Genomic DNA, 10,223 nt, shown 5'->3' with positions numbered 1-10,223 from the left:
AAGCCGGGGAGCGGCGGCGCCAACCGCCGGGCACCCGCGAGCGCCCCGGCCGCTCCGACGCCAACGGCGCAGGCCGCCCCGGCCCGGCGCAAGCGGCACGGCGCGCGGACGCGGGAGGCCCGCAGGCCCGAGCCCGCGTCGCCCCGGCCTCCCCGCCCCCGCGCCGCGCCGATGGCGTAGGTGCTGGCGCACCGGCCCCATTACGCAATGCAGGTTACGCGGGCCGCGCCGCGGGCCCCCGCCGGCCGCCCCGCGCCGCCCGCCGCCCCGAAGGGCACTGGTCCTCACCTGAGACGCTAGGCCGCACGCCACCCCCGCCGGCCGCCGGCCGCCGCCGCCGCCCCCTCCTCTCCGGGCTGCCTGCGCGGCGCCGGGGCCCGCCCGCCGCGCCCGCCGCTCCGCCGCGCTCACAGGCCCCGCTCGCCTGCGGGCACCGCCGGCAGCCGCCGCCGCCGCAGCCACCGCTTCGGCTCCTCGGCTGCGGGAGAGCAGAACAAACAGCCCTGCCGCCGCCGCCGCCGCCGCCGCCGCCGCCGCCGCCGCCAGCGCACTGACGTCACCGCGTACGTTGCGCGCGCGGCCCCGCGCCGCCGCCCGGCGTGCGCGCCCCGCGACCGCGCCGGGCGCCAGCGAGCTGCGGAGAGCTGCTCGCCGGCGCGAGGTAAAGGGGGAAGCCCTGGGCGACGGAGAGGTCGCCGGGACCTGGCCGGCCCAGGTCGGGGTGCCTGCGGACGGCGGGCGTGACCCTGCGGGCCACGGGAGAGGCCGGAGGGGAGACGTTCCGGCGGGAGGCTGGGACGGGGGAGGAGCGTCCAGGATTTAAGAAGGGTCCGCAGATGAGACCCGCAGCGAGAGGGAGGAAGGCGACGAGCGACGGCAGAGGCGAGCCCCCCAGGTGGGCAGGTGGCGGGGTGCTGCGGGAGGCGGGGACGCTTCGGCCGGCGAGCGGCGCTGGGGCGCCTGGCGGGGGCGGCGGGGGCGGCGGGGCGCCGGGCCGCGGCGGCGTCAGTCTCAGCCCGCCTGCTGCTGGGAGGCGGGGGCTGCAGGTGCTGGGCCGCGAGTCTGCGAGACACCGCCGGGGCCGGCGGGGTGGGGGGTGGGGGGGCGGGGGGGCGTTAAGGCTCAGGTCCCTGGCAGTTTATTTTTTATTTTTTTAGACATTTCATTTATTTATTCACGAGAGACACAGAGACCCAGGCAGAGGGAGAAGCAGGCTCCACGCAGGGAACCCGACGTGGGACTCGATCCCGGGTCTCCAGGATCAGGCCCCCCCGGGCTGAAGGCGGCGCTAAACCGCTGAGCCACCCGGGCTGCCCCTCGCTTGCAGTTTAAAATGAGGATTCTGGGCGCCTGGCTGGGTCAGGGGGGAAGACCTCGTGACTCTGGATCGCAGGGTCGTGGGTTCGAGCCCTGTGTTGAGCTGAGAGCTTACTTTAAAAAAAAATTTTTTTTTAATTAAAAAAGGATTCCGTTAGATGTTTCAAACGGGGAAACAAAATTTTATTTTCATTTTCACTCTTATCTTCACTGTTTTAGCACTTTTATTTTTTTGCTTTAAAGATTTGCGGCAGCCCGGGTGGCTGGGCGGTTTAGCGCCGCCTTCAGCCCGGGGCGTGATCCTGGAGTCTCGGGACCGAGTCCCACGTCGGGCTCCCTGCGTGGAGCCTGCTTCTCCCTCTGCCTGGGTCTCTGTGTCTCTCTCTGTGTCTCTCATGAATGAATAAATAAGATCTTTTTTAAAACATAAAGATTTTATTTATTTTGAGAGCGAGCGAGAGAACATGAGCAGGAGGAGGCACGCAGAGAAACGGAGAAGGAGAATCCCAAGCTGATGCCCCACCCAGCCCAGAGCCCCCATGCAGGGCTCTATCTCACAACCCTAAGACGAAATCAGAAGTCCCATTCTCAACCACCAGAGCCACCCAAAACCCCCCACTTTTAGTACTTTTAGCCCCATCTTTTAGAGATCACAAATTCCGTTCCTCTAAAAAGTCTAGGTTATTTTAAAAAGTCCCCAATGGCCCCTTCTTCCAAAATATATCACTACACTCGGATAGCAGTCAAATAGTTTTGTCTGTATAATGGTATTTGCTCAGGCTTGAAAGGCAATCATAAATCACTGATGGGTCCTGGGCAAAGTAAAGACTTAAGTTTATCTGTTATTTTAGCAAAGCATGAGATAACAAGTGCGAGAAATAAAGGAAGTGATTGTAATTGGTTCATTAATCAACTTTCTTCTAATTATGTATTACAGAACATTAGAATTTCTGAATGTCTTCTGGTTTCTTATTTTGCATACTCAACAATTTGTGGAAGATGATCAGAAATGGAAAAAGAATAGAAAAGTACACAGGGCTATGTAAATATGGAATAACAATTTTTTTTTCTTTTTTAAGGAAACCAGAATGTATCCATTTTAAGTTGTCCTTCCCATGTTTGTCTTCTTGTATTATATACTTAATTTGTTGTTGTAGCTGATAATATTTTTGGAAGTAATTTGGAGCTGCCAGTTTGCAAGTTGTTTTACTTGAATCACATTTCATTTAAACAAAACTAACATCCAACTTGATTTACTGGCCCCAAGTGCAGGGCTTTTCAGCTGTTACTAGAAGTCAAATCCAACCTGAAGAGAATATGCAAAACAAACAAACAAAAAAAAAGAATATGCAAACTGTAAAGGCAGTTCCAAAAGCTGTTTCCAAAAATCTTTTAGGACAACAATGTCCTGTTCTTCTTGTCTTCCGTAGTGCAGACCCTAACTCCTTACAGCTTAAACTCAGAAAATGTTTATCCCATTGAATCAGTTTCATAAAAAGTCTTGGGTCTTTTTTGTTTTTGTTTTAAAGATTTTATTTATTTATTCATGAGAGACAAGAAGAGGCAGAGACACAGGCAGAGGGAGAAGCAGGCTCCCTGCAGGGAGCGGCACATGGGACTCCATCCCAGGTCTCCAGGACCACACCACGGCCTGAAGGTGGCGCTAAACCGCTGAGGCACCTGGGCTGCCCAAGTTTTTATTTTTTTATTTTTTTATTTTATTTTTTTAAAGATTTTATTTATTTATTCATGAGAGACACACACACACAGAGAGAGAGAGGCAGAGACACAGGCAGAGGGAGAAGCAGGCTCCACACAGGGAGCCCGATGTGGGACTTGATCCCAGGACTCCAGGGTCACACCCCGGGGCAAAGGCAGGCGCCAAACCACTGAGCAACCCAGGGATCCCAGTTTTGTTTTTTTAATGATTCGCATAATAAGCTCTCTTTCTCTTGTTATTACTGTGTTTGCAATACTAAAAATCAGAAGAGATCAATAAAAAATTGTTTTAATATTTATTCATGAGAGAGAGAGAGAGAGGCAGAGACATAGGTAGAGGGAGAAGCAGGCTCCCTGCAGGGAGCCCGATGTGGAACTCGATCCCAGGACTCCAGGATCACTCCCTGGGCAGGCGCTAAACCGCTGAGCCACCGGGCTGCCCAAAGATGTCAAGGACCCAGGGATCCCCGAGATCAATAAAAATATTAAGGAATGAGACATAAGTACATACTAATTTTCTGAATGGCTTTAAATATGCATTATTTGGGGGATCCCTGGGTGGCTCAGCACTTTATCGTCTGTCTTTGGCCCAGGGCCTGATCCTGGAGTCCAGGGATCGAGTTCCTCATCCGGCTCCTTGCATGGAGCCTGATTCTCCCTCTGCCTGTCTGTCTGTCTGTCTCTCTCTCTCTCTCTCCCTGCCCCCTGTCTCTCATGAATAAATAAAATATTAAAAACAAATAAATAAAGATGCATTACTCATTGTAAATAACACATGAAACCATTCTAACTGAACAATACAAAAGAATACAGAAGTAAAATAAAGTATCCCTCTTATCTCTTCCCCTCTTTTCCCAGAGTATCCAATGCTGTCACTTCAATGTGTTTTAGACCTATGCCGTCTGGTAGGACCACATGTGGCTACTGAGTGCTTGATATGTAGCTGGCCCAAATTGAGATGTGCTGTAAGTATAAAATACACATTACATTTCAAAGATTTAATAGGAAAAAACGTAAAATATCATAATTTTTTTGTATTGATCACATGTTGAAATAATGTTTTGTATATTGGGTTAAATAAAATATATTATTAAATTTAATTTTGCCTGTTTTTTTCTTTTTAATGTAGACTAGAAAAAATAAAATCACATATACAGCTTGCAACATATTTCTATTGAACAGTACTGGTCTGGGTTTTTTTAATTGTTTTATTTTTTTATTATTAAAGATTTTATTTATTTATTCATCAGAGACACACAGAGAGAGGCAGAGACATAGGCAGAGGGGGAAGCAGGCTCCATACAGAAAGCCTGATGTGGGGCTCAATCCTGGGTCTCCAGGATCACACCCTGGGCTGCAGGTGGCGCTAAACCGGTGCACCACTGGGGCTGCCCTGGATTTTTTTTTTTTTTTTTAATTTGTGACAACATTTTTTTTTTTTTTTTTTTTACCTAAGCTCTATGGCCAACATGGGGCTTAAACTCACAACCCCAAGGTCAAGAGTTGTATGCTCTACCAACTGAGCCAGCCACAGGTCTCTTGGTCTTTTTTTTTTTTTTTTTAAGTATAGTTGACACACCATGTTATATTAGTTTCAGGTGTACAACATAATGATTCCACAACTCTATTACACTGTCTAGACTTTTCTATGCATCAATATGTATCCATAGAAATAGTTGTTATAAAACAAAAGGAATCATTCTGTGCTTGTTAATTTGTAGCATTCTTTTTTTCATTTAATACATCTTAGAAGAGGGCGGGTGGCAGCCCGGGTGGCTCAGCGGTTTAACGCCTGCCTTCAGCCCAGGGTGTGATCCTGGAGTCCCGGGATCAAGTCCCACCACCGGCTCCCTGCATGGAGCCTGCTTCTCCTTCTGCCTGTGTCTCTGCCTCTTTCTCTCTCCCTGTGTCTCTCATGAATAAATAAATAAAATCTTAAAAAAAAAAAAACATCTTAGAAGGCATTCTACATGAGCTCTGCTAGTAGGAAGATAACTCCAAATGATGTACAGTATGTTATCTGGTAGGAGTAGATCATAATTTACTTAACCATTCCCCTATATTGAACATTTAATACATTTCTAGTTTTTCCATCATTAATAGTATTACAATGGACAGCCTATACATTTACCATTTTCCTTTCATACTTGCCAGCATCTTTCCAGGTTAAAAACATCTGGGGCACCTGGCTGGCTCAGTGGGTGAAGCATGCAACTCTTAATCTCAGGATTGTGGGTTCACACACACACGGGGGGGGGGGGGGTAGAGATCACTTTTTTAAAAATCTTTTTAAAAATTAATGTTTTCTTAAAAGCAAAGATAAATTTATAAAAGATGAGTTTTGGAAAAGCTGGAGGTGTTTGATTTGTTATGGCCTGAATCCATGCTCACTTTGGTTTTTTTTGAAAGATTTTATTTGTATATATTTAATTAAAATTTTAAAAAAAAGTTTATTTTTTTTTAAATTTTATTTATTTATTCATGACAGAGAGAGAGAGAGAAAGGCAGAGACACAGGCAGAGGGAGAAGCAGGCTCCATGCAGGGAGCCCGATGTGGGACTCGATCCCAGGTCTCCAGGATCACACCCCATGCTGAAGGCAGCGCTAAACCGCTGAGCCACCGGGGCTGCCCCTAAAAAAAGTTTATTAATGAGAGACACAGAAGCAGAAACCTAGGCAGAGGGAGAAGCAGGCTCCTCGCAGGAGCCTGATGCAGGACTCGATCTCGGATTCCAGGATCACAACCTGAGCAGAAGGCAGCCACCCAACCGCTGAGCAACCCGGGTGTCCCCCCCCCAAAAAAAAAATATTTAAAAAAATAAATAAAATGATTGAATCAAATGATGAGCAGTAGATGAGCATTCCCACTACTATTCTTTGACCTCCAGATTCCTTCTGGAGCAGTTTTATTCTATGTGCAACATCTGCATTTTCTTTCCACTTTCAAACTTTAATCACTTTTTTTTTTAATTGCAATTATATGGCTCTTCACACTAGGTCTTCCAGTATCATTATTTTGAGTGTGATAGTGAATGATATTTGTTAAGCCCTCCAAAACCAAAAAACACAGCAAAATACAAATGAACATAATAGCAGAGACTAAAAATTACCCTTAGGACTATCCTGCACCTGTTTGTGGCTGCCAGAATTGCAGTATTCTACTCTGAAGCTTATTTTTGTTTCCAACTAGTTTATGAGTTAAAACCTGGCAAGCATAATGGTGCATGTCATTACACATTTGTCATAAGTCAGAACAGGGGCGCCTGTGTAGCTCAGTTGGTTAAGCATCTGCCTTGGGCTCAGATCGTGATCCCAGGGTCCTGGAATTGAACCCCACATGAGGCTCCATGCTCAGCAGGGAGCCTGCTTCTCCTTCTCCCTCTGCCCCACCCGTGCTCACTCTCTCAAATAAATAAATAAAATCTTAAAAAACCAACCCATAGAATATAAAACACAAAGAGTGAGCCCTAACGTAAACTATAGGCTTTAGTTAATAATCACATATCCATGTTGGCTTATCAACTGTAACAAATGTACTGCGCTATGCATACTAATAATGGGGGAAGTGGATTGGGGAAGTAAGGGAGTATATGGGAACTCTGTACTTTCCACTCAATTTAAACATAAATCTAAAACTGCTAAAAACGAAAGAATTAACAAAAAATGCAAGCAGGATAGCTTCTTATTATGGTAAGGAAGTTTCCATTTTGTACACTTGAGAGTCTAGAGCAGGGATCAGCAAACTAATGCCTGTGGGACAAATCTAGACTGCTCTCTGTATATGTACAGTCTTCCAGCAAAGAGTGGTATATATGGCATAAATAATTTATTACATATTCATATAATACATATATATTTATATATAAATAATAACTAATATAAATAAATATATACAGGGGCACCTGGGTGGCTCAGTGGTTGAGCATCTGCCTCCGGCTCAGGTTGTAATCCCAGGGTCCTGGGACCGAGTCCCGCAACAGGCTCCTGCAAGGAGCCTGCTTCTCCCTCTGCCTGTGTCTCTGCCTCTCTCTCTGTCCCTCATGAATAAATAAATAAATCTTTAAAAAAAAGTTTTGTTTTTTTTTTTTTGTTCAGTCATTTAGAAAACAGTTTAGCCTTATCTGGTGAAGTTGAAGCTGTACATACTCTGGTCCACTAGTTCCAGTCCCTTGGAAACTTGCTGATCTGCTGAAGAAGGTTCGGAACAGCTCTGCTCAGAAGATCCCACCCTGAAGACAAGCCAAATGTTCCCCCACAGCAAGATGGATTGTATATATATATATATACATGAAATATTATACATAATATAATGAAAATGAACTAACCACCACCACATGGGACAACATGGATGAATTTTGCAAACTGTGGAATCAAAGAAGCAAGGCCTATGAAGCATATATGACGATTCCATTGCTATGTTGATTTTTAAAACAAAAATAGACTGAAGTTTTTAGGGAAATGAAACAATAAAAACAATCACCAGTGGTTGCCTGAGAGGGTGACCAGGAAGGGATGAGGGGGTGGGTGGGCAGGGCTACTATTTTAATGTGGTTCAAGGGCAGCCCAGGTGGCTTAAGGATTTAGCGCCGCCTTCAGTCCAGGGCCTGATTCTGGAGTCCCAGGAATGAGTCCCACATCGGGCTCCCTGTGTGGAGCCTGCTTCTCCCTCTGCCTGTGTCTCTGCCTCTCTCTCTGTGTCTCTCATGAATAAATAAAATCTTAAAAAAAAAAAAAAAGACACACAGGTATTCTAAAGCTGAGGCTGCTAAAAGTGTTGCTGGTCAAATTTTGATCATCAGCCCCTGACAGTTCCAAAAGTTCAAGGTCTTGTAGAATCATGGCATCAGAATGAGTGGCAGCGAGCCAAGTGAGGCTGCTCCAGCTGCTAAAAACACTGTCTTTGATATTTGCTGAGTAAGGAAGTTTTCTTGCCTTGACCAATTTTCACCATAGTTGAAGACAGGCTATTGTGGGGGAAAGATGCCTGATAAAATTTATTTTAGCAGGGACTCCATGGGTAGGCCTGTTGTTTTTCTTTTAAGATTATTCATTCGTTCATTCTGAAGAGACAGAGACAGAGAGGCGGAGACATAGGCAGATGGAGAAGCAGGCTCCTCAAGGGGAGCCCCATATGGGACTTGATCCCGGGACTCTGGGACCACACCCTGAGCCGAAGGCAAACGCTCAACTACTGAGCCACCCAGGTGTCCCTGAGTAGGCCTGTTTTAAAGCTTTGTATGAGGGCAGCCCCGGTGGCTCAGCGGTTTAGTGCCGCCTTCAGCCCAGGGCCTATTCCTGGAGACCTGGGATTGAGTCCCATGTTGGGCTTGCTGCATGGAGCCTGCTTCTCCCGCCACTTGTGTCTCTGCCTCTCTCTCTGTGTCTCTCATTAATAAATAAAATCTTTTTTTTAATAAATAAAATCTTTAAAAAAATAAAAATAAAGCGTTGTATGAATAACCTCAGCAGTGTAAGTACATGTCAGAACTGAAAGCCTACATCTCTTTTGTTCCTTTCATCTTCAAGAGAAATGGGCTGATGAAGCAGACACTTGGAATCTAATAGAAGAAGAGCATCTAGGGGCTCGGCTTGGGTCATGATTGCAGGGTCCTGGGTTTGAGCCCTGAGTCAGGTTCCCACTCAGTGGGGAGCCTGCTTCTCCCTCCCCCACTGGAGCTCTCTCTCTCTCTCTCTCTCTCACTCTCTCACTCATTCTCTCTCAAATAAATAGAATCTTAAAAAAAAAAAAAAGAGCATCTTTGGGACACCTGGGTGGCTCAGTCAGTTAAGCGTCTGTCTTAAGCTCAGGTTATGATCCCAGGGTCCTGGGATCAAGCCCCATGTTGAAATCCTTGCAGTGGGGAGTCTGCTTCTCCCTCTCCTGCTGCGCTTCCCCCTGCTTGTGCTCATGTTCTCTGCTGTGTCTGCTTGTGTCTCTGTCTCTCTCTCTCTGTCAAAAGAATGAATGAAATCTAAAAAAAAAAAAACAGCTATATCTGGAATTGTATTATGTGATAGGCAATTTTCAAAGATGGCCCCCAGTGATTCTTCACCTTCTGATAGTCACACCCTTTTGTGATCTCTTTTTGAGAGTGGACTAGACCTAGCGATTTGCTGGTAATGAAGAGATTCTGTCAAAAGTGGTGGAATGTCACTTTCATAATCAGGTTACAGAAGACTGACTTTCATCTAGCTGGATTCTCTTTTGCCTTTTCAGCTTGTACACTTTTAAGATTTTATTTATTTATTTGAGAGAGAGAGAGAGAGAGAGAGGGCAGAGACACAGGCAGAGGGAAAAGCAGGCTCCATGTGGGACTTGATCCCAGGTCTCCAGGATCATGGCCCAGGGTGAAGGTGGTGCTAAACCGCTGAGTCACCTGGGCTGCCCTCAGCTTGCACACTTTGATGAAGCAAGCTGTCAGGTATGAGAGGCCCATGTGACAAGGGGCTGAAAGTGATTTCTGGTCAATAGCAAGGAGCCAAAGCCCCAGTCCAATGGCTACAAAGAACTTAGTTCTGCTAACCACCACATGGGCAACATTGAAAAGATATCCTTCCATAGTCAAGCCTTCACATGAGACCACAGCCTTGGCCAACAGTTTGCAGCCCTATAATTCCAACTAAGGACTCAGCTAAGCCACACCAAGATTCCTAACCACCAGAAATTGTGAAATAATAAACATTTAATTTTAAGTCACTAACTTTTGGAGCAATTAGTTATGCAGCAATAGATAACTCATACATCCTGGGACCAAATCTCCTCTTTCCTTAGGAGACACACTTCAGCCTTAGCAGGATTGATAAATGTTGGCAAGAAAATTCTTCCTTTTCCCAGAGTATTCCCTTAGCTTCATCTGGTTTTGCCATTGTTGAGCAAGTGTATTTCAAACATGGGAACATTGTTGTGGTCTTACCTCATTTGAGACAACCAATATTGTCATTCTCATTGTCCTCCAATGAGAAGGAATTAGAGATTTATTGTCTCTCTAAGGAGGCTACATTTTTTCTTGTGGGGACCATTGTAGTAGACACTTCATTCTGAAATTAGCCTAAAGTTAGTCTTTGACCCTTGGGGGTTGTCTAAAGAGGAATTCTCTTAGAGATAATTTTGTGGCAGCACATAAAGGGAACTTTGTGATGCATATGTGATCTCCCTATCTTCACTATTTAGTGAAATGCTCCCAAAT

The 10,223-nt window shown here is 46.2% G+C and overlaps 1 long non-coding RNA gene across 1 annotated transcript; it reads left to right on the top strand.

Moving 5' to 3' along the window:
* The first annotated feature begins 614 nt into the window (after positions 1-614).
* On the top strand, positions 615-8,481 carry LOC129521340 (uncharacterized). Its single transcript, XR_008666799.1, has 3 exons — positions 615-895; positions 3,895-4,001; positions 7,132-8,481. It is a non-coding gene; the product is annotated as an uncharacterized LOC129521340 (long non-coding RNA).
* Positions 8,482-10,223: the final 1,742 nt, after the last annotated feature.

The sequence above is a fragment of the Nyctereutes procyonoides genome, unplaced genomic scaffold (genome assembly GCF_905146905.1).
Source record: "Nyctereutes procyonoides isolate TBG_1078 unplaced genomic scaffold, NYPRO_anot_genome, whole genome shotgun sequence".
Lineage (NCBI taxonomy): Eukaryota > Metazoa > Chordata > Mammalia > Carnivora > Canidae > Nyctereutes > Nyctereutes procyonoides.
The sequence above is the reverse complement of the archived record's forward strand: the minus strand, read 5'-3'. Positions and strand labels throughout refer to the sequence as shown.